This window comes from Talpa occidentalis, unplaced genomic scaffold (genome assembly GCF_014898055.3).
Source record: "Talpa occidentalis isolate TD23 unplaced genomic scaffold, MPIMG_talOcc4v2.1 talOcc4.4, whole genome shotgun sequence".
NCBI lineage: Eukaryota > Metazoa > Chordata > Mammalia > Eulipotyphla > Talpidae > Talpa > Talpa occidentalis.
In genome coordinates this window covers 36,460,302-36,484,346 of record NW_023604295.1, presented here as the reverse complement: position 1 = coordinate 36,484,346, position 24,045 = coordinate 36,460,302, and the positions used below count along the sequence as shown (strand labels likewise).

Here is a 24,045-nt window from a genome sequence, read left to right as displayed (position 1 = left end):
GAGAGTACAGTCTCTCAGATCTTCATTCTAACAACTTGGTTGTCTGAGTCCTTATGCCAAAGCAATGGAGAGTTAAAAAAAAATTTGGATGGAAGGCAAAAGGTTTTTATAAGTAAGCATGTCAATAGTGAAAAAGTTGAGGGCCTCCTCTGGTGGTGCAGGTGGTTGAGCGCAGAGCTCTGAAGCTGTCCACAGCCTCTGCAGCACAGGTTTGATCCCGGGCGGCCGGGGAGATACCCACATGGCACAGCAGACCTCTCCTGTCACACCCACTGCTCCCCTCAGCAATGTATTTCAGTCAGTCAGCCTGTTCTGTTCCCCGCTTTGTCTCTGGTGAATACTCTCACCCTTCCGAACATCTGGCCTGTACCCTGGTTCTTGAATGCATGAATAAATAAATTCAGAAAAATAGTGAAAAAGTTAAGCTATTTAAAGCAAATAAGAAAGCTGAAAAACCACCAAATAAAAACAGTGATAAGGGAGTCTAGGCTCACTGAGTGCTTACATGTAGTCTTACAGATTTCAAGAGGACAGCATTGTGTGTGCACAGTAAAAAAAAAAAAAAAAAAAAAAAAAAAATTGATGTTCAAAATCAGAGGCATAAATTATTAAATAAAGACATAATTTCTTTAGGCACTTGCTATAAGACAGCTGTGCAGTATGGAATACACTTTAGAAAGAGATATTCTGAAAACATTTCCAAGATCCTTAATAATTGAATACCTAAGGAAGCCTTTGGGCCAAGCACCCCACTTAACAGACAGAAAAACAAAAGGTACCACCATCCATCCAAGGTCAGCTGGTTGCCTATACATTAGGGAAGGATGAATCTTAGTTGCTATGTTTGCTACAATCCTGGATTACAAAATCAGTAATCACCTCAACTTTTCAAAATACTCTACAGCATTGAATGTGTCATTCACTGTGTATTTTCAGAAGCTGAGATTTTACATTAAGAAATACTGTGGCTGTACCTCTGAATCATATGCAAGGTTGTAAACCAATGTTATTTAAAAATATAATTTACAATGAAAAAATTTAAGTGAAAGTTTATTACTGTGATCAAAGAAGTGAAGGCGAGAGGTCTATTGGGGACCCTGAGAGTTAGGTAGAAAGCATAGACCTTCTAAGCCCTAATAGAAAGGAAAACATGTTTTGGCCAGGAACAGAGCAACACAGAAAGTAACTTACACCCACTACATTTATTACAGGGAAAATAGCCATACACATACAAATACATATGAACACACACACACACACACACACACACACACACAGAACAACTTTCCTTGCTGTGTTTTTCTGGTCACTAAACTCTTCTACCATTTCGAATCAGGCACCTTGGAGAATCCAGCCTGATTCTTTCTCTAAAGAGTTCTTGTTGCTAAATAAAAAGTACAGCAATGTGTTCAATGTGAACTGCACACAGTGGACAGTTGAGTTCAAGGCTCTTTGCAACTCTGTGAGGGTTTCAGACTTGTTATATGTGAAATGAGGGACCAGAATGTGATGATCTCTAAACTTCTTCATAGTTATGAGTCATGTTTCTGTTCAGCATCTAGCAAATAGAAATGAGGCAAATAGAGGATATTCAGATACCTTGTAGGACATGAGAGAATGTTTCATATATTTGCTACAAGTATTTTCTGAGTTGTATTTAAATGATTTCTTTTTCTAAGCCTTATCTTCCCTTGACTGTTTCTTAATTCTTCCATCCCCCTTATCTATCTTCTCATCAAGACGACCTTTAGAAAATAAGAAAAGGCCTCAGATGTTAATATTTGGGACACCATGTGGGAAACAAGAGCCCAGGAAGGTGAGGTGACTTTGAAGAGGTCAATAGCTCACTTGTGAAAAGGTGGAGAGGTAGCTTTTGAAGCCCTTCATTGATGAAGCCTCCCAACTCTGAAAAACTACTAGGAAATATGAGTGTCCCCTAAAATAACACATCATTTATATCCTGGGAGTCATGTCTAAACAGGCAGCAGTCCTGTGTCAAAGGAAGACAGCTCTTTCGGCTGAGGAGCAATGAGCAGTCTGTTGGAGGTGCTGAAGTCTCTGCCCTCCTCCCGTGACTTTGTGAAGATTTATGTGCAAACAGGAATCTCAGCCAGACTACCTCCAGGCAGTGTTGGACCAGATCCCTAAGGAGCCCTGCAGCTATGAAGCTTTTATCATATTTATTTCCTGGGGACAGTGCGGTTGACCTGACTTTGGATAGCTGTGAGTTCCTGAAGCTTCCCTATAAGGGACAAGACTTCATATGTTAAAATATCCAAACATGATAGATTTGAGCAAAGCATGCTCAGCTATAACACCACACACACACAGGCACACTTGAACTGGGTTGAAGATTTGGTAAAGTCTTTATAAGCTGTGAGGAGAAAGATCACTGTATTTAATTGAAAAGCATTGTCCATTCTGAGTTGAAGCACTAAAACCTGCAGCCAGTGTGCATATCTGTTTTTATTCTTTCAAATCAAAGTGGTTAATCAACTGCTGGACACTTTCTGTCATTGTAACACTCCTTCCTTCAAGAACCAAGGAATTGTCTCAATTCTGACATTAAATCGAAGGATTATCATTTTTGAACAGCACAGCTTTCAGATTAGCAGCAAGCCAATTAAAAAAATAGGGGGAAAAAAAAAGAAGCTTTGCCCTCCTGACACCCTAGGCAGCCTGCAAGCGGCTCTCCTTTGAAATGGCAAGAAGAAACTGCTCTCAAAGACACTTTCTCATGTGCTGCCAACTACACGGGAATATTTTTCAGGCAATGCTTGTCTGGTCTGACTTGAACTTGTTTCAGGGTGTGTCTTCATTCCTGTGAGAGGTCTGCCCTGGGCCAGACTGCATTCATCAGTGATTAAAAAAAAAATTGTAAAAAATCTAGAGCTGGCAGTGGGTAGGAGGTTTTTCGACATGGATGTGCACTTCCCACGTGCTCTATCACAGACACAACTGGGCTGGTAAGAGGGCCGACGGATCCGTGCCAGGCCCAGACACAAGTCTTCCATTCTGACCCGGAGGGCTGCCAAGTGGGAAGAAGCCACATCCTTCCTCATCCTAAGTTCCCTTCTTAAATCGAGTAGTTGTTCAGACAGGGGAAGCACAGGGGGGAGGGAGGAGGCGACATCACTAGTTGATGTTAATTATAACAAGGGGAAACCTTTATTCCCAATATAAAGTTTCTAAGTGAATTCAAGACAGAATCTCAAGGCCGGAAAGGCTCTCACATGTCATTTTGATTCAAACTTCTTTTTCCAATGTTCAAATCTCCCTGTAACATCTCTGCCAAGTGGCCGTCTAGGCCCTCTTTAAATTTCTCCAGTCTCGATGAACTCATTACCAATTTAGTTTTCATATGGCTCAGTAAGTAACAAATGTCTCCTTACGCTGAGCCAGATTCTGATACCCTGGAACACACCTACCTGCTCATCTGGGTTGAGGTCTCTGGAGTCACGTCAGGAAAGTGTCTTTCTCGACTACAGACACTGCTGAGCACTTAACCCAGTGGTTCCCTACTGAAAGCAGATCTCACTTTCAAAAAGGGAAGACTCGGTAAACCAATGTTACCACAATTTTTAAAAAAGGTGGGGAGAAACTAAAGCTTTTGGAAAACACTCATTCCTCTACTCACCTCAAAGACTGAAAACCATATTGAGGTAACCTGAATGTGACTAAAACAGGAAAAACTGGCAGCAGTGAATGAAGGTACCTCCCACCCTGTCTGGGCTTAAAAGGAAATTGAAAAAGGAGAAAAGGGCGGGCTTCCCCGGTGGCGCAGCGGTTGAGCGCTGGGTTGCGAAGCTGCCCGCAGCCTCTGCGGCGCCGGTTCGATCCCCGGCTGCTCCCCGGCCACCGGAGGAGGGTCCCACATGGCGCGCAGACCTCTCCTGCCGCCCGCTGCTCCCCTCAGCAGTGTACTTCGGTCCTTCTGCCTGCTCTGCTCCCCGCTCTGGCTCTGGTGAATTCTCTCACCCTCCCGCACTTCTGACTGTGCCCCAGTGCTTGTATAAATAAATAAATAAATCTTTAAAAAAAAAAAAAAAAAAAAAAAGAAAAAGGAGAAAAGGGAGCAATTAAATGTCAGCAATTCCACTGGCCAAAGGACTAGCTCAGCCCAAGTTGGGTTTCTAGGGAATTGTCAAAGACTCAGCGTAGTGACTAATATCTGCTGCCATGAGATGTTTATATACTTTCTATACCATAGAAGCCGATTGGATAGAGGCTATGAGGTAGAGGGCGCACCTCAGCACAATGAGGCCAAGTACAAGATTTGGGCTCGGGTTGCAGTTATACAGACTCGACTCAAATTCTCCAGGCTGTGCACACTTCTTACCTGTGACAAGTCTCAGTTTCATTACTGGTGAACAATTTAAGCCCCACTTGAAATATAGATGTGAGGATTATGTGAGATCCTTGTGTGAAATGGCTGGCACTTAGACAACAGCTAAATTTGTCAGTTAATATTATTCTCTTTTTCTCTTATTACTAGAATTTCAGCTCTCCATCCTTATAAATGTTTCCCTACATCTTTTAACATCTTTTAAGGAGGCAGAAAGCTCACGGGCTTGATAGGCAGTTCTCACATGGGAGCTCTGAAGCAGAAGCAGCATGGAAAGGACACGGCACTAGAAAGGACACTGCACTTTAAATAAAGCACAACCTTCGCTGGTCTATTTCAAGGAGTTAACCTTTTTGACCCAAATGATCTAGTATTTTAGGAAAACCATTAGACATATTCAGTTGAAAGACACCTGGAAAAGCTAGGCTTCTCTATGTCTCCTCTGCTCCCATGAGCCAAGACCCTACATTAATAACTGCAACATCCCAGATGCCCCAAAGCTCAGAACATGAGGTTGTCTCTCTGATTTTTCTTGTTCTAGGGTCCCCTCTAGGAGTAAAAAATTCTGTGGCTGTTCATTGAATGGAGGTGGTAGGCTTTGTATTTGCTTGCTCTTGACTGTTGAAATTTCAGGAGATACAGCATTGGGTGTAAGCAAGTATTTTAAATAAGTTAAGACAAGTGAATAAGTTCTGCTGTGTTTGGACAAATAGGAAGCCAGGAGATAAGTTTTTTAAACATTCAGGAGTGTGCACTTGGAAGAGTTGGCAGAGAAAACTTACAAAACAACCTCATTCAAAGATGTGTGGATCTCTTGGGGGTGTTAGGGCACCTGCTCCAGTCGGCTATACAAAGAAGGCTGTCTTCTTTACCCTGAATTTGGTATTCTGTGGTTTGATCGAAAACAGTAAAAATCTGGCAAAGGAGTGGAGAAGCACAGCTGGGACTGTAATACCTGGGTTAGGAGGAGCCTGCTCACTGAGTGGAAAGAGACTTAAAGGCAATGAAGTCTAAAACATGGGACAGTTTTAAAAACAGGGAAACAGCATAGCCAGAGGTGGTCCCAATCCATGAACTGCAGTGAACTCTCTTGTATCTCCAAGGGCTAAGTGGCCACTTGATTATCACCAACACTGAGCTTCAGTTTTCTCACTTATACTAATTCAGACCAAACTGACCTTCAAGAGTCCTTGTCAAATCAAATGAGATAATGGACATGTGAGTACTTTGCAAATTATTAGGCACTTGGGCAAACATGAGGGGACACTCTTATTATTACTCAGTAGAGCCAAAAGGTCTTTGTGCACTAAAAGCAATATTTATTTTTATAGGATCTCTTCTCTCAAAATGAAACCAACTTAGTTTTATTTAAGTCAATGTTCCAATTACATATACACTTTCTCTTCTCTTCACATATTAGACACAGAATCATCAGAGAATTTAAAAAAAAAGTTATCTAGTTATGTCAGAGGATATTATAGTCAATAATTTTAGCCACAGGTCAAGCCACCTGGCCTTGCAATGCACAGCAACATTTTTATTTCCCAGCATGGTCCTGAACAACCTCTTATGATGACTCTGAGCCACCTCCTTACATGAGAACAGGAAAAACAAAAGCTCTGGGAATGCAAATTTTCTTGTCTGAATTATTATAATAGAATCCTCATTAGTTGCCCCACCAATTCTCTGTCTAAGCTCCACTGTTTTGACATTCAGTGCCATAATTGTCTAAAACACAGATCTGATAATGCCCCTCCCTTGCTCAAGAATATTCAATGTTTCTCCTTGCCTGATGATATTAAGTGCAAATACCTCAATGGGGTATTTAATATTCTCAATAACAAGGTCCCTGATCACTTTTTTTTTTAGTGTGGTCTTCAATGACCCCAGTGTTCACACAGCATTTCCAGTCCAAAGGGGTTAATCAGGAGTAAGACACCTGTTTCCCTCCTTCACAACATGTTTTCATCTTTCATGTTTTATCACGTGTTTTTAACTCTGTCAACTCTTCTCTGTATGGTTCTCAGTCAGAAATTGACATAGGAGGCCTCCCTGGTGACGCAAGAGGTTAAGCACCACACTATGAAGCAGTCCGAAGCCTCTCTGCAGCATGAGTTCAATCCCCGGCCGGCCAGGAAGAAACCCACATGGCGCGGCAGACCACTCCTGTAGTGCCCACTGCTCCTTAGCAGTGTATTTCAGTCGATCTGCCTGTTCTGTTCCCCATTCTATCTCTGGTGAATTCTCTCACCCCCTGCATCTCTGTCCTGTGCCCCAGCTCTTGTATGCATAAACAAATCTTTTAAAAAAAAAGAAATTGACACACGAAAATTTGTATGCGTGCTGGATGGGACGAGTGAATCAGCAGCCATTGCTTTGAGAAGACCCCTAGGCACCCACTGAATCTCATGCACTGGAACTGCTGATCTGGCAGCCATTGCTCTCTCTAACTTCTCCAAGTCCAAGGCCAGACAGATGTGAAGGTCAATGGCTAAATACACTAGCCATTTTTGCAGCGCACCCACCATGCCAAAGCTAGATACCATGAGAGATAGTAAAAGGTTACAGTTTGTCCTCATGGACTCCAGATTGCTCTCTCCCACTCCCTATCCAGCTTCTCTTTCTATCTGCCCACCACAGCACAGAGAGTAAACCCACAGACTCCTTCATCAACTCCTTCCCAGGGTCCTTGATTAGTGACTTTAATTTCTGGCCTTCCCCTTTTACATATTTTTTAAAAATATTTATTTACTTATGCATACAAGAACTTGGGTACAGGTTAGAGGTGTGGGGTGGGGTGGGGGAAAGGATTCACCAGAGGCAGAGTGGGGAACAGAACAGGCAGAGTAACTGAAATACACTGCTGAGGGGAGCAGCAGGCCTGACAGGAGAGGTCTGCTGTGCCATGTGGGTCACCTCCCTGGCTGGGGACCAAACTCGTGCTGCAGTGGCTGCAGACTGTTTCATAGTGCTGCGACTTAACCCCTTGTGCCACCAGGGAGGCCCCGTCCCTTTTACATCTTTAATAGCCCAGCTTCTCTCACAATAAGCCTGACACCTATGATAAAACTGTATCCCATAACATTCATCCATATCATTTCTGATGCCCCTGTCAGTCCTAAATCATATGGCACACTTCCCTACCAGTCTTTCTCTGTCCAAAATCTATCCATCACTTCATGTCTCACTTCAAATACCACTCTGCACAACCCCTTTCCTGAATAACACAGGTATCTCTTTTCTTTAAATACCAAAATGTTTTATCATATATCTTTTAGGACTTGTGTTATATATTCCTTTGCACTTTCAAAGACTAAACACATTATAATGCAAACACCTATCTATATCTTATCTTCATAAAAATCTATAAATTCTTAAACTTCAGGAGCTGTGTTTATGCAATTGAATTTTATTTATTTTAACACTGAATACAATTTTATTTAGTTAGTTTCATTTATTTTCTTTAAAGATTTATTTATGCATACAAGAACTGGGGTATAGGCCAGAGGTGTGGGGGGTGAGAAGATTGACCAGAGACAGAGTGGGGAAGAGAACAGGCAGACTGACTGAAATACACTGCTGAGGGGAGCAGTGTGAGAGTCAGGAGAGATCTGCTGCGCCATGTGGGTAGCTCTCTGTCCGGGGATTGAACTCGTGCTGCAGTGGCTACGGATAGCTTCATAGGTTGCATCTTAACCCCTTGAGCCACCAGGGAGGCCTATTTAGTTTCATTTAAATACAGTATTCTTTTCTTAAAATTTTTAAACATTGCATTATAACATTATATAAGTTTTAGGTATTCATAGTTGACAATCGCCATATATGATACTATATTAAGTTTATGGCTCAAGGTACAAATCTATTCTTCACCATACCACTGTCCCCTTTCCTGATCTCTCTTTCCCTTTCCATACTGATAACCACTAACTGGTCTTATAGTAAAAAAGTTTATTTTTGCTTTATTTAATTCATCTGTTTTCTCTGTGTTTGTCTTTCTCTGTCTGGCTTATTTCACTGAACATAATCCTCTCTAGCTCCATCATGTTGTTGCAAATGGCAGGATTTCATCATTTTTTATAGCTGAATAGTATTCCATTGTGTGTGTGTGTATACACTGTGTGTGTGTGTGTGTGTGTGTATATATATATATATATATATATATATATATATATATATGCCAATAGATAGGCATTTAGGTTGTTTCCAGTTCTTGGATACTGTAAACAATGCTGCTTTACACATGGGGTACATCTTTCTCCTCAAATTAGTGGTTTTGTATGATTTTTGTATAATCTCAAGTGGGATAACTGGTTTATAAAGAAATTCTATTTTTAATTTTTGAGGAATCTCCATGCTGCTTTCCATAATGACTATACTAGTTTACTGTCCCAACAGTGTTCAGTGTGGAGAGAGGTCCCTTCTTTCCACAACCTCTCCAACCTTGTTGTTTCTGGTCTTTTGGGTTATAGCCATTTTCACAGGTATGAGGTATATGATTGCATTCTAATCTCCATACTTCTCCAGTGTCCTGGTTATAAAAGGTTCTTTTGTTGTCCAAAAGAGAAAAAAAAAAGAATGCTAAATGCATCCTCCATATTACTGCTTCCTTATTAACAACACAGGCATCTGAAACCCGAAGTTGCTGTTTCAGATATTGCCTCATTACATGAAGACACTTTTCATGACCACTTTACCTTTCCATTTCTCAGAGTGGAGCCTCTCTAAGTCTAAATTCAACACTGTTTATTATTACCATCCCCATAGTTCTAACAAAACCAGTCTACAGTATAGTAGAAATAATGGCATGGGAAATGAAGAGAAAAATGCTGGAGCAAGATGTGCTCAAAGCAAATAATAATAACAGACAATGAAAGAGAAAAAACAGAATTTACCAGAACCAGATTACACAGATTTAAAAGTATACCAATCTGTGGCCATTCACTATCATAAATGATCTCACCTCAATAAATTCTAAAGGAATTGTAGCCCATTCCTCTAAGTATCTTGAATCACCAAGATTAAGGAGTGCCCATATTTTAGAGTAATCTGAATCATTTTAAAAACAAAAATAAAAAAGCAAGTTACATATTAAAGTAACATCAGTTTTTAAAAATTCCACAGCAGCTCCTACTCTCAAGGGAAAAGAAGAATGCCTGTATTTTGTCAGGCATTCATTCAATAAATACATGGTGAGGCATTATAACTCAGGCACTGGTGTGTGTGTGTGTGTGTGTGTGTGTGTGTGTGTGTGTGTAGGAGGAGGGGGAAAAGAAGGGAAAGAGGAGGAAGGGAGAGAGGGAGAGAGGGGGAGAAGACCTCTCCTGAAAGTAAATCATCAAACATGGGATCATCAAACATGGGAATTGTGGAAGGATAAAAGATACACCCTTTTAAAAATCTCATCAAGAAAATAAGGCCTTATAAATCAAAATCATATTGGTTTCTTTCTTACAAAAAAGTAAGCAAATGCAATGAACAAAACAGGACTAAGTTCACTGTTACTAGCTTCTTCCAGGGCAAAATCAGCTGTCAAGTAGAATGAAGCTTCTTGCCTTGCCCACACAACCTTTGCCTCATTTCTCTGCCAAACAGTTCTTCACTGCAGGCAGGACCTTGGAGACTCTAAAGGTGCTGCAACCCTGCACAATTTGCTTTGGAAGAAAAATGTGGCAAAACACAGGGAAGAAATATTTGATTTTATCATCATAGTCCCAGAAAACATGTGAAAATAAGGTGATACTTTTTAATTTTTCTGTTTTACAACTAAAATTTAAATTTTGCAGATCACTGCAGTAAGGGTTGAATGAGATAAGAAAATTAAGTGCTCAGCACAGCTCCTGGCACACCGGAGGCACTAGATCAATACTAGTGATTATGATTAGCAAGAGGTCCTAAACTCCCAACAAGCTCTGTAAATTAGGCCCATTAAGTGTTATCTGGGGCAAAATTTGAGTCTGCTGCTGTTTTTCCCTTGTCACCCAGAATGCTCTGGGGCTGTCACTAGAATACAAAATAACTTCTCAGCAAGCCAGATCCAAGCTAGTGAGAAGGATGGGCAGGGTTAGAAGTATGTCTGCAGGCGTGTCAGATGTGCGGAGATGACAGACAGGGCCATCCTATAGAACCCCTTGTTTGAAATCCCTATAGCATTCCCCAGGATTGGGTCCTTCTACCTATAAGAATATCCTGGAGATGGCAAGGTGCCAGAATTGGTCCTGGAACAAAATTAACATTGCTGACAATATGATTGGATTTTTGGCTTTGATTTTTTTAAAAGAGAAATTAAATGAAACAAGCAAATTTGTGTATGCAAGTGTAAGCATATTTGGGGAGGTTATAATAGTTTTTAAAAAATAAGATAGCTCAATAAACTGAGCACAAACTATGCTACAGGCACTGAGATAAGCACTTTGCTATGTAGTTCATTCTAACAATGGTTTTACCATTGTCCCAATGTAACAGGGTGGTCCCCAGGAAAGGGGGGGGTCCAGGTTTCCTGCCCCACCCAAAAGGAGGGTGGAGCTGAGCAGGGAGAGAAGAAGCTGCAGAGGAGACTGAGGAAGGAAGGAAGCAGGATGGAGAGCCAGAAGGAGACCTGGAGGAGGCACATGGAGCTGAGAGACACATGAAGAAACTGCGCTTGCCTTTTGGTCATGGACTGGGTGACACAGATGTTGGAGAGAGACGCGGGGGGAGGTGACAATGGCGGGTTTTGTCTTGATTTTTATTTTGCTCTTTTCCTTCCAGACTTGTCTGGTTGTTTCTGATCCTTTTCTATGGGTGCCCACTGGAAGATACTTTAGACTTGTGGCTGGCTTTGAGGCCTTGCTCTGGGCCAATCCTGCTTGGGTGGACTTTTACTCACGAGGGGATGGGTAACTTTGGGTGCTTGATTTAGAAACTATATTCTTTGCCTTTTCTGTATTGTTTCCTAATTGTATTAAAGTTCCTTCCCATGAAAGTCTCATATGCTTTCTTTGTGTTGATGCGGCAGATGGCAGAACCTATTTAGAGCAGGCAGGTTTGCTGGGTCTGGGCTGCCCCTCTCCCTGCCCTGTAATACCAACAACACAAAGAAATGGGTTTATAGATTTTATAGATTTAAATGATTTTAATGCATCCCAGACGTATTTAGTAGCACTACCCTGACCAGTTGTCCAAGTCTAAAACCCATGCTTTACCATTATATGCTAATGAAATGATACAACTTAAAAGAATTGGTCACACAATCCTACTGATTATTTATGGAACTGTTCTTTCATTTGAGGCACCATGGAGTGGAACAAATAAAGATGAAGAAAATATTCAGGATAACTTCTTCCCATCAAAGGGAAGAATGGTGTATGGTTAAGCTTGCCCAAGTTCAAACTTGGCTCTATTATTAACCCTGTGATCTTGAATCTTATTTTTTTCTTTGGTAAAATTGTGATTACAGCACATGTCTCATAAACCTATTCTGTAGTTTTGATAAGTCAACATTTTAAAGCACTTGAAAGACACCCAGCACATGGTATGAAGGTAACTTTAACTCACATTATTAAAAGAGTCATGTATGAGATTATGCATATGTTAGAAAAGAGTTCATGGAGTTTCACATCTTGAAGTGCTAAGCACCATTAGACCTGTAAAATCAGGAAGAAGAAACTGATCTTATATGGAATGTAATTTGCCTTTCACATACTCACTCTTGGGTCCTGCACATTTCAGATACCGGTATGTAAAATAATATAAGGAGACTGCTCCAGGTCCAGTGCTTCAGGAGACTGATTACATAAAACACGTACACAAGAACTGTAAATTTTCCAGCTAAATTGAATTCAGCAACAAAGAATTCAGCAACCATCCATTACTTAGTGAATTGGAAGTAAGAGTGACAACATTTGAGAGAAAGCTAAGAAATCTGGTTTTGCCAATTTTATCAGGTTCACTTGAAGTTGTTTTAATATGAAAGAAAGACAATGAATGACATCAATGAATTAATTTGTCTTTTTCCTTCATTCATTTCTATATCACAATGCAGTTTAGCTCTTCATCTAATAAATAAAGGCTTTCATATTCCTTCACTCTATTGAAGGAATTCATCAACCTGGTCACCATCATTCCTGAGACCTTTTGGTGATTTCCTATTGCCTTGTGCACAAAATTCAAACCATGCTTGGCAAGGCCATTCTAATCTAGGCCCTGCTTCCTTAGGAACTTCTCTTCATCCCTTCCCTCCCTCTTCCCTGGCTCTGTCACCTTAGCCGTGATCATGGACCTCTCCCAGACTGGCAGACTTTTTTCTTAGTTCAAAATTTGCCTTCTCAGAGGAGCCATCCAAGACTCTCCCTCTTCCACATCTCTCCAACAGTACTGCTATTTTCAGTGTTTTAATCTCAGCTGCTTATTTCTTATAACTGTATTTCTTCTATTTGTTTGTCTGTTGTCTGTCTATTAATATAGTTATTTTTGGTTTGTTTTTCCTAAACTAGCCTTATAACATTCTAACAACAAGCAACCACCCCAACACCTATACTTACCAAGGCAATTTTGGACATTGTCTCTCTCTCAATCTAATAATACATGCATATATACATATACATATATACACACACATGCTCACATACATATAAATTTTATCCCAACATTCTAAATATATAGTCATCATTCTCAAATATGTATGCACCTATATACACTTATACATATACATGTGTGTACATGGGTGTGTACAAGTACATCCATATAATATATATATATTATATATATATATATTGCTTCCACGTTCAATTCCATCTATTTCTTTCTACTTCTTGGGGATGCATAATTAAATACTAACATCTACCGACATGTTGGTTTATTCACTATTCACTCATGATCAGGTAATGACTCTTTGCAAGGCATTATTCCAGGCACCCAGATACAGCAATGAATAAAACAGAGTTCCTGTACTTGTGGAATTTACATCATAGAGGGAGTTAAATAAATAATAAATAAACTAATAATTAATTTAACCAACTTAATGTATGCAAAAGCTGATAAGGATCCACATACATGGAACAAAAAGCAGAATTAAAAGTAGGTGAATCAGGAATGGCAGGGATGGAGAAGGGGGGCAGAATGAGGAATTACTTTATATACAGCAAACAAAATAATCTTCTTTGAGAAGATACTGAGCAAAGGCTTCAAGGAGATAAAGGAGTTAGTCATGTAGTTATCTGGGAAATTAGGTCAGAGGAAAAACAGAATGCAAATCATAGGACAGCCAGCAAGATATTTTACTACTGCCTCGTTCACTAAGTGAAATAATGTGTGGTTACTTGTGCCAATGACCATTCATATGTATGAAGTGATTCTGTCCTCATAGCAGGCCAATGAGTTATGTATCATGGGCATCACATTCTACAGAGAACAGTTCAATAACTTGCTCAGGATTAGAGAGATGGTGCCCAAACTTGAACATATGTAGAAAGACTACAGACTCCTATAATATACTATCTATCTGCATAGAAAATTCTAAACCAGTTATTCTCAGACTTCTGTACAGCAGCCCTAGATACCTGCCTCCTTAACAAGCTCTCTAGATGATTCTGAAGTAGATGGTCTATGCACCTCAATTTATCACTGGCCTCGTTCCTCCTCCACAGGAAAGGTTTCCCAATATTTTAAGGTAAATATCACATTCATTTCCTATCCCTTCACCTTCCCTTTGCTTTTCAAACTGGAAAGCACATCCTTAGAAGCCCTGAAGCACCTACTCAATATACTCCCCTTCTCCATCTGAGTTTCATCAAATGGGTGAGGCTTTGGAATATAAGGTAGAACTGAATGAAGAGAGAAGAATGAATATTTATTGAGTTCCTTTTGGGTGCCAGATACAAAGTGCTAGTCACGCAATAGATTTATCTGACATTTACCACACATACATGGCTATTGATATAGAGCGTCCGTGTCTCTCTCTGAGATAGGTATTACCATTTTACAGATGAGGAAACTAAGTCTGCACAGGCTGCGTGAGCAGTCCTAGAATTCAAATCCAATTCTGACTTCAATGCGAGGCAACCTTTCACTACCCACTCACTATCCCACACCCACCATTGTCTCACTATGTAATTGGAAAACTGATGTATAATCTTCCAGAAAGGTATTATTTAGTGTATAATACCACTCTGGAGTGTCTATCATTTCTATAATTTAAAAGAACTGCTATATTTATTTCAACAGGAGTCAAGTCTCTTCTATGAACACTAAATTAGCTCAAAAGAAGGCAGAAAATGTGCACTCATAATGCTAAAATTCAAATGAAAGCCAAATATTTTATCCCTTTATTTCTTTGTAGAAGATTATGGTGATTAATGGTGTTACAGAGCTTGCTTTATATAAAAGGCTCTATTTTCAATTCCCCAACAATAAATGTCAGTGTGCTAACCCAGCATCTATTTTCCCTCCCACCCCAAACCTGTATCCTGATGGTGTAAAGCAGTCCGCAGGTTGTGGGAATGTGCCAAAGTCACATAATTAAGAACACAGCGGTATCTTAGTGGATATGACTCCTAGTGCAGTGCTCAGCTCTGATTCTCAGGCCCAAGCGAGCTGCCTGATAGCTGGGACTTACATTGCCCCACATACCCTCAATACAGGGATGCTATCCCTTATGACATAGGAACACAAGCACAGTTATGCTCCTTTCTTTAAAAAAAAAAAATTATTTTTTTATTTATGCATATAAGAACTGGAGTGTACGCCAGAGGTGCGAAGGGCGGGAGGGCCCATGAGATAGAATGGGGAGCAGAACAGGCACATCTACTGAAATACACTGCTGAAGGGAGCAGCAGGTGAGACAGGAGAGGTCTGCTGAGCCACATGGGGTAGCTCCCTGACTGGGGATTGAACTCATGCCGCAGCATGGAGATAGCATGATAGCGCTGAGACTTTAAACCCTGAGCCATCAGGGAGGCTCACTGCTCCTTTCTTTTCATGGTATCTCCTGAGTCACTGCTGTACAGGCACAGACCCATGGAACACTGTACCACAGAGAGCACCTTGTCCACATTCCTCATTTTAAAGGTGAGAAAATGAATTCTTCAGAGAAAGAAAAGCAACTAACCAGTACTAGCACTGGTGGACTAATGACAGAGGGGACAAAACACAATCTTGACTAGGTTCAAAGTCGCTTCACTATTTGCTAGCTGTGTGTGGTCTTAGCAAACATTAATCCTCTCAGACTCAGGACATAAAATATTGTGGGCAACATCTGCCTTGACCACTTCATAGTTATTGTAAAAAGCAAAACCAAAAACAAACAAAAACCTTTATGTGTGTACAGGTGTGTATATAATAATGAATATTTTGAAGGCTAAAGTTCTAGATAAACAAATTATTATTGTCTAGGCCTATGCCTTTTATTTTTTAACCCAATAATCATGTGCACAGGCAACTGGATCATTACTATCACTGCAGTTGTTAATCACAATAAAGGTGATTAAAATCTCTGTGTGCCAAGTTCTCAACAATGTTAGACCACATGACTGACACATACCTAAATCTGACAAAATGGTTTTTTAATTCCCTTTCTACAGATGATGAAAATTAAGTAGAGAGAAGCCAAATAACTTTTCCAAAATCAAACCCAAGAAGGTTGGTTTGTTGCCAAAGCCCATGATGTTACATGGAGACAATTTTTGGTCACCAAAAATTTTTGATCACCATTTGGCATGAAGAGGTGTGCTACCTATGAAATGAACATCTCCAGATATATGAGTTTATAAAATGACTGGTTCTCTTTTCTGTTGCCTTTAGCCTTGATTGGGAGATGAGGAATCCAATGTAATCATAAGGGCTATGTGCCAGACAGGTAGAAAACACAGGCACCTCCTGGATATAAACTAGACATAAAAGGTCACCTGTCCATATGTCCTATTATAGAAAATATTAGCTAGACTGATATGAACTCTTCACAGCTCTTGGAAATCTTGAGATCAAAGCTCATTGCTGCTGCCCACTTCCCTGGAACCTTTCTGCTTTCTTGCACATAATTTTTTTTTGAAACTGGCCTTGTCAATATATGCAAGCATGCACTTCAGTGTCATCCTTCACTGTGTTTGCTTCAAGATGTGCTTTATTGGGATTGAAATTTTTTTTCCCCTATCATTGAGCCAGTGATGCTCAACCTTGTTAGAGTCCATGACTCTTTATCATTTGCTTGCTGTTGATCACATATTAAAGGAAATTAAAATTACTTTATTAGTCTATGGAGATAGCCTTTACTAATAATTACTTTATTAGTCTATGGAGATAGCCTTTATTAGTCTACAGAGATAGCCTCAATGACTAATGACAATGATGAAGTGTGAGAAAACTTCACCATGGATGAGTCCATGCATGCATTCAGTTCTGTAACTTTTCTGTCCAAGGCCCTGTGCACGCATGAGGCAGTATAAACCATGTCATCAGCTGCTTGAGAGTTAAAAAGTGCTTGGCTAAGAACACAAAGAGACAAATTACTAGCTCAGAGGGGAAAAAAAAAGTCATACTAGAGGTAGAAGAAATTATAAACCTTTAAAGGAGTCTCTTGCACTGGGATGAATCAAGAGAAGATTTGAGAAACATGTGGGAAGGAAAGGGGAGGAAAGGAAGTAGCAGGGAAGGTGATGTAGTATGAGGCTACAGGGAAGAGGTATTTATAAGCCCAGTTACACATCTTCAGAATTTGTAGTGTGGCAGCTAGTATACTTGACATAAAGAGCCAAAATCTTTGAGCTCAGGAACACACACTGGTTCTATCTTTTACTAATTGGATAACCTTGGGCAAGTCTTTAAGTTTCCCTGAGCCTCGGTCTTTCATCTGTAAAAGGCAGACAATAATATACATCTGAGAATTCTTTTCTGCTTAAACGAAATGACAGAAATACATGCACCAATGAATGCTGATTTCCTTTGCCCTCCTCTGTTTGACCGGGAAATAGATCTCCTGACATTAAACAATAAGGGTATTTTCTCTTTATTCCGCTTCCCCCTTTTAGCCTTGACTTTTGCAAAGAAATATGACAATATAATTTCAGGGTGGAAAGGAATTTGAAAGAAAAATAACAATGTATTGTAGCAGAAGAACATTAGTGATCACTTGTTCAGATGTATACATTTTAGGTTCAAAGACAGAGACTTCTCAAATAGCAGGATCTGAATGGCAGGATGGGGATTGGGTGGGATGTGGGTTCTCACCCTAGTCGTCAGTTCTAGTCCAGAGGCTGTGCAATTTAAAGTCTTTCCTAGGTCTAAAATGAAATGCATGGATGAGTCTCAACATTAATACTCTCTTTGTGTTTTGTGACATAGGTCATTCTATTTAACTTTATTGTGCCTCAGTTGCCTTAAATAACACACAGGATCCCCTTAACAATTGAATGAGATGATATATGTATAAACCACAACAGTTTTCAGTAAAGGGTAGCTATTAAATTTTGGTTTTACAATGTAACCGATTGATATACTAATGCCAGAAGAATGGTCTGATTTTTACTCAACTGTCTTCTATGAATGAGGTGCTGAGAGAGGGCCTCGAGCTTCTAAGGAGGCATCAGTGTTCCTGTTTTCTCACTAAAGAGGCTCATCACAACACAATAATTTGCCTCAGGTACCTGCCAGATTGATCTCAAACTCCTCATTATCACAGCTGCTAGAACTAGTCAGAATAAGGAGAGGTTGGGAGGCAATCTCCCAACAACCCCATTAAAGTAAAGCAGGTATTCTCATATTAAAAAAAAAAAAAAAAAAAAAAAAAAAGCTGAGCTAATGAACACCTAGCCTGAATTAATTCCCCACAGTATCAGATGTTAAACGTTCTATGATCTTCCTTCTTATTTTTTGTAGTTGTTACTTCCCTTACAGAATTATTTCCAAAATGGACAAAGAACACAATAGGTGACTCTCTTTAATATTCACTGGCAAGCCAACAGTGATTCACCAGAGCCCACATCTGTGTCACCTGTAAAGGCCTGACAAAGTTGAGCAACAGATGAAACTGTGTAGGTTGATGATATCCTTTCTTATTTTTCTTCTGCCTTCTCTTTTGATTTCCTCCAGCCACATTCTGCTTTTTGAACTGTGTCAGGTAAGATGACGCTACTGCCTAACTTTTGGCAAAAGCAAACATATGTTCCCAAATGCCAAGAGCAAGGAGCAAATGTTTCCCCCAGAACTGCATTTGTAAGCCTGTCTGCCTGCTGCAAAGCAGAGAAACCTGATGGCTGTGGGGAGTCTCAACAGATAAATGGTCCCATGGCCTGCACTGGAGACAGATCTGTTCATTTTCTTATAAGCCTGCAGCCATCAGTTTCCACAGGGAGGACAGAAACTTCAGACCAGTGATCAGCACCTCCACCAAGTGCTGGTCTTTTCTGCAAATGAGGCCTCTTCATACTGCTTTCTATATTCCATCCTCTACCTATGGATTTGGCAAAGGAAGTGAAAAATGCTATGGCCACTAATGATATTTGTTTCTCAATATCTTACAACCTGTGAATTAGCATGAGGAGGGCAGAGGGAAAAAAACACTTAGAACAGGAAGATAGATGTGACATAATTTTGAATGTGTCTTCATAATACCCTCCCTGCTAGGAATCAAGGTGCATCACATCAAACACAGGAAAGTAAAAAGGCTACCCTTGCAATCTTTGTTTTGAAACTCCTGCTCATCCTGTGAGTTGACCCTATTAAACTCCACACAGCATGTTTAAGGATTGTTCCCTCAGCAAGGAAGTACCCTTTTTGGGACAGAAAGGATATCCTGCAATCACCAGCAAAATAAGTTCAATCTAGCAACTGAAGTAACTGTTAACCATTCCTTTCGAGAAGCAACAGGGTGTGAAGGGGAAAGTTCTCAACTAAAAGTCAAAAGGTGTGAACTGTGTTTTCAGGACTGAAACTTACTAAAGACATGACCTCTGGCAACCTTGTATTTCTCTTGAGTCTCACTCAGTTTCCTTCTCAATACACTGACACCAGTTAAGAGATCATTTAATGAGCACCTATGTGTACTTTGCATTATTTCATTTAATCTAATCTTCACAAGATCCTCGAGGTTAAGTACTGCCCCCTGCCCCCACTTTGAATTGGATAAAACAGAAATTCTAAATGGTGAAATAAATTGCTTAGTATTATTCAGCTACATAGGAATTAGGACTGAAATTTAAAGTCCACCATAAAATTTGGACTCCATCTATTAATATGCCTTCCCTCAGGGCTACTGCAAGTAATAAGGAAGATAGATATATATACACTTAAGAAATTTTAAGTTTTTTATATATATATATATATATACACACACACACACAATCATATACATATATACAAACACATTCATATATATCTTGCTCAGTATAACCAAATATAGAACATTTGGTATACATACATACACATATGTATAGTTTTGGTAACCAATAATCTGGATAAAGAGGAAAGGTATAACAGGGTATCTTTTCTTTAGAGAACCAGAATCTAAAGGCATTAGCTTTCAATATCCCTTCCATCCCCTTGTTCTGACCTTATTTTGAACATATTCCTTTTCCACACAAGTGCCGTTCTTTCAGGCACGCGTTCAGATGTATCCTGGCCAGCTCATCACAATGCATGCACACGGAACAGGCTGATGGAAGCAAGCCCATCCTCTGCAAATTCTTGGTGCAGGAGGTACCTAAGGGGGCACCAACGAGTTGGTCCCTTCCCTCAAGATGCATCACACCCCCTCGCCTGCACTCATCAATATCACACACAAATGCAATGGACTGTGAAAGAGACAGCCAACTCTAAATGCCGGATGCTCAATTCGGGGACTTACAGCACAGCCAGGAGATAGTAGTAAATCACTGTATGAAGTCAATCAGAATAAAATCAATTGCCACAAGCAGGTTAGGGATATATAAAGAATGTTATTTCATTTTAAAATATGAATAATAAAGGAAAACTAGTATGGGCGTGTGTGAATGTTTGTGTTTCAATAAGGGAAGTTTGTGTCTAAAAGAGAATGAATTTGCCAGCATCACCACGAGATTTTTGGTGTTCTCCTAAGCTAGCTAACCTAAGACAGCAGGAATAAAAGACATAAAATAGTCTGAACAAAAATGGAACTTCAACTCATCCTCTCATCTTCCCAGCTTTCATCAAATTCAAGACCCTCTTTGCCAATAAAGATTGTCTCGGACCAGAGTTTCACAGACCTGAGGCTTGGCCTAAAAAATAGTAGGAATTGATAACACTGCAAAACATTAATTCTATATTACAAATCAAGCATTCATGATAAAAGTCACATGCAGACAGCATTCAGAAAACATTTACTATAAAAGAGGTTCAAACCCCAAAGAAGAAAACATAATATTTCCAGATTAAAATAAAATGTCCCTATAAGGTAGTCTGAAATCACCTTTCTGAAAAACCCACTCTCTCCAAGGTTACCATAAAAAGATATTTACAATAGTTGCCATCAATAATGTCGACCTGGCCAGGCACTGTGCTAACCATGTTACTGGAATCATTCCATTTCATCCTCCCAACTATCTTAAGAGTTCCTTGTGACTATTATAATGTCCATGTCCAACTGGGGGGAAAATGAATTATCACAAAGATTGAATAACTTGCCCAAGTTCACACAGCTAAAATGAGAGAAAGCTGGAGTTAAAACCAGGTAAAATCCTTCTCAGTCACTAGCTAACTCAAGAATCTGTGGAGAAGGGCCACAAAAAAGCTTCCAGAGGCACAGAGGTTCACAATTCCACAACCAGGAGGCTGAGGGAAGACTGCCCCAAGACCGGGTCAGGAAACATCAGAAGTTTGCTTTTATGTTGCAGATTTCTCTTTAACTCAGCTTCCTTGTTTACTCAGATTACTCAGAAGTGAGAGGGGCGACTGGTCCATGGAGTCAGCTGTTGCTAAAAGGGGGCCATCCTATTCTACACAGGTCCACCAAGAGACTGATGGAAAGAGAACTAGGTTGGAAAGAGAACCAGGAGTGCCATAGGAGGTCACCAGCGCCCCAAAGATCCCCACCTCTCCCCAAGAAATTGACCAACACCCTCCACAGGGGCTTCTTTCTGGGAAAGCAGGTCAGGAGAGGAAGGAGCTAAGCTGCAAGCAGCCTTTATCCAGGTTGTCACAGCTCCAGGCTGGGGGCGACGCGGTATCCAGTGGGTACGCAGGGACGCCTGCCCTATTCTATCCTCAAGGCTCACAGCAGCGCTCAGAGAAACCAACGCGGGGCTCTACCAAGACAGAGCCCTTAAAGGGCTAGGAGCGGGGTGCAGCACCGCGCAGCCAACCCACAACTGCGTTACTTTAAATGCCCACAAAACCAGGATGAAGCTCTGGACAGTTGGGTTCGAGTCCTGGCTACAACACTCACGAGCTACGTGGCCCACCACCACCTCTGTCTCCTCCTGTGCCTCAGTTTGCCCTTCTGGGCAATAAGAGGGTTGAGCTATGCCTGTAGGAATCCTTCGACCCTGAGATTCTGTGGCTCGCTGATTCCCCGAGTCCGCATGGCAGCGTGAGACTCACCTTTCCTGCGAGTCAGCGAGGACGCAGCGAGAGCCGCGGGGGCAGCTAGAGGGTCGCCACGCGCGTTCTCCTCTCCGTGCGTCTTGCCAAAGTGGAGCCTGGGAGACCCTGATCCCGCCAGTCTTCCCCAGTGAGCGTCTTACTTTCCGCCGCACTTTCTTTTTCCCCCTTTAGGACTCCTCCCCCGACGCGGAGCGATTGGCCGCGCGCGGCGCGAGCTCCACCCGCCGCCTTGGCTCGCCAGCCGCCCGCGCTGTGGGCTTCCCGGAGCGGCCGAGGGGCGGCACCGAGGGCAGCTCCACCCGCGGCGAGGAGGAGCCGGGCGGGCCTGCGGGCGGACACGAGGCTGCGCGGGTCCCTTCCGCGCCCTGTCACCGCCCGGACTGGCTGGAACACGCAGGAAAGACGAGCTTTGGTGCTGCAGCTTGGCACGCCGCCAGGCGCTGTGGGCAGATACGCCCCCCGCTGCACACAGAGACGCACACATGCGCTCATTTCAAGAGCCTGGTCTTGCAGGCTAGATCGATGGCATCCTGCTTTTTCTTCCTGGCTCTGTGCATTTGGTTTCCAAACTGCAAGGCCGGTGGTCAATTCAGGTTGCAGGATTTGCCCTCGCCTACCTACCATGTGCCGAGCACAGAGCAGGTGGAAGAAACAGGGTATCTTGTGGTCTGGAGCTCCTGCTCCCTGTGAGGGAGTCGTGGTAGAAAGAAAATAAGTGGTCACGACAGCAGAACGGCTGTTGTATTTTCCATTGGCGTATACCCAATGCCTCGTGAGAGAATGGATGGATGGATGGACGGATGGATGAATGAATGAATGAATGAATGAACAATCTCAAAAGAACTCTGTCCCTTTCATTCTTTACAGTTTCTTCAGGTTTCTGCCAGAGCACTCCTCTGTCCTTTCCGACTCTAGGTGGTAGTTTGTGTAATCAACCTGAGAAGCTTTATAGTGGCTTTCATTAAGGCAACTTGCTTTGCTCGAGAATCTTCTTTTGTTCCCCATCAGGGTGTCTTCCTAACTGGCAAGACCCTTCATCACTTGTCTCCATTCTGAAACTCCATAATAAAGGTAATCTACCAAGTTGACTTGTTTCTTGCTCACTGTCACCTCCTTGCCTTTCCTTCCACTTGTAGAATTACCTCTTTGCATCTTATTAATTTATTCAAGACATTGAGATCTAGAGACAACAACTAAGGAAAAGAAGAAAAAAGATGTGAAAGGAGAAAAAGGTCTTTAGTGTACTAGCAGGTGGAACTAAAGGTTCTCATGCACCAGCTAAAGATGACAGCTGGGCCAACCTCAGCCACTGTTCCTGCGCTGCAGAGCTTAACGCCCCACAGTGAAGTAATAGTGTAATTGAAGCTGTGGGAATGTGCATGTTATTCCATTTACTGATAGCACTCACGAAAATTAGTCCCAAGAAATGATTATTCATCTCTGCATATCTGGCACATAGTATGTATGTGCCCACAACATTGTTACTGAACCAAAAAGGAAATAATCCAAAAGAATTTTGAAACGATCTCAATGAAGCAAAAAGGTAAAACGATTCTTTGATTTATTAGTCATTCATGAAATATATTCAAAAGCATTGACTGTTTTCTTATGTACTACACTTACCAAGCACTTACGTATGCTTACAATGTAGCAAGCAGTTTGCATATATTAACTCATTTAATTCTCACAACAACCTGGAAGGTACTATTATTATTTCCAATTTATGGATGAGGTATAAAGAAGTTGTATTTTGCCCAAGGCTACAAACCTGCAAGTGGAGAATACAAGATGAGAACTGAGACAGTCAGCCCTCCTGCTCTTAACCACTCTGTTCTATAGTCTTAAATGATTCCTAAAAGACAAGCATGTGCTGGTTACTCAGAATTAAACCAGATAGAATATTGGTCTTTCAGGAGCTATTCAGAGTTTAATGAAGATGAGAGGCATATGGAATAGTAATCATAGAATTATATTTTGTAATCTAAAGACAACATAATTGGAAATGGAAATGATCAGGTAACCGACATGTATATTCACACAATAAAGTATTTGCTGTCATAGTTAATGTGTTATGAAAATATGTCTATGAAGGAAAGGCTCACTATATAATTAATACAGTTAAATAAAAGCTATGTAAACATATGGACAGCAGTTGAAACAAACGTAAAAATGTT

The 24,045-nt window shown here is 41.0% G+C and overlaps 1 protein-coding gene across 3 annotated transcripts in view; it reads right to left on the bottom strand.

Annotated features, from left to right (window-relative positions):
- Positions 1–22,048, bottom strand: part of IL1RAP (interleukin 1 receptor accessory protein) — a 134,265-nt gene extending 112,217 nt beyond the window's left edge. For all 3 annotated transcript variants that reach the window (XM_037525283.2, XM_037525280.2, XM_054700440.1), the window contains exon 1: positions 21,869–22,048. The gene's annotated coding sequence lies outside the window, so the exon portion shown is untranslated. The remainder of the gene's footprint in view (positions 1–21,868) is intronic.
- Between the last annotated feature and the right edge of the window lie 1,997 nt (positions 22,049–24,045).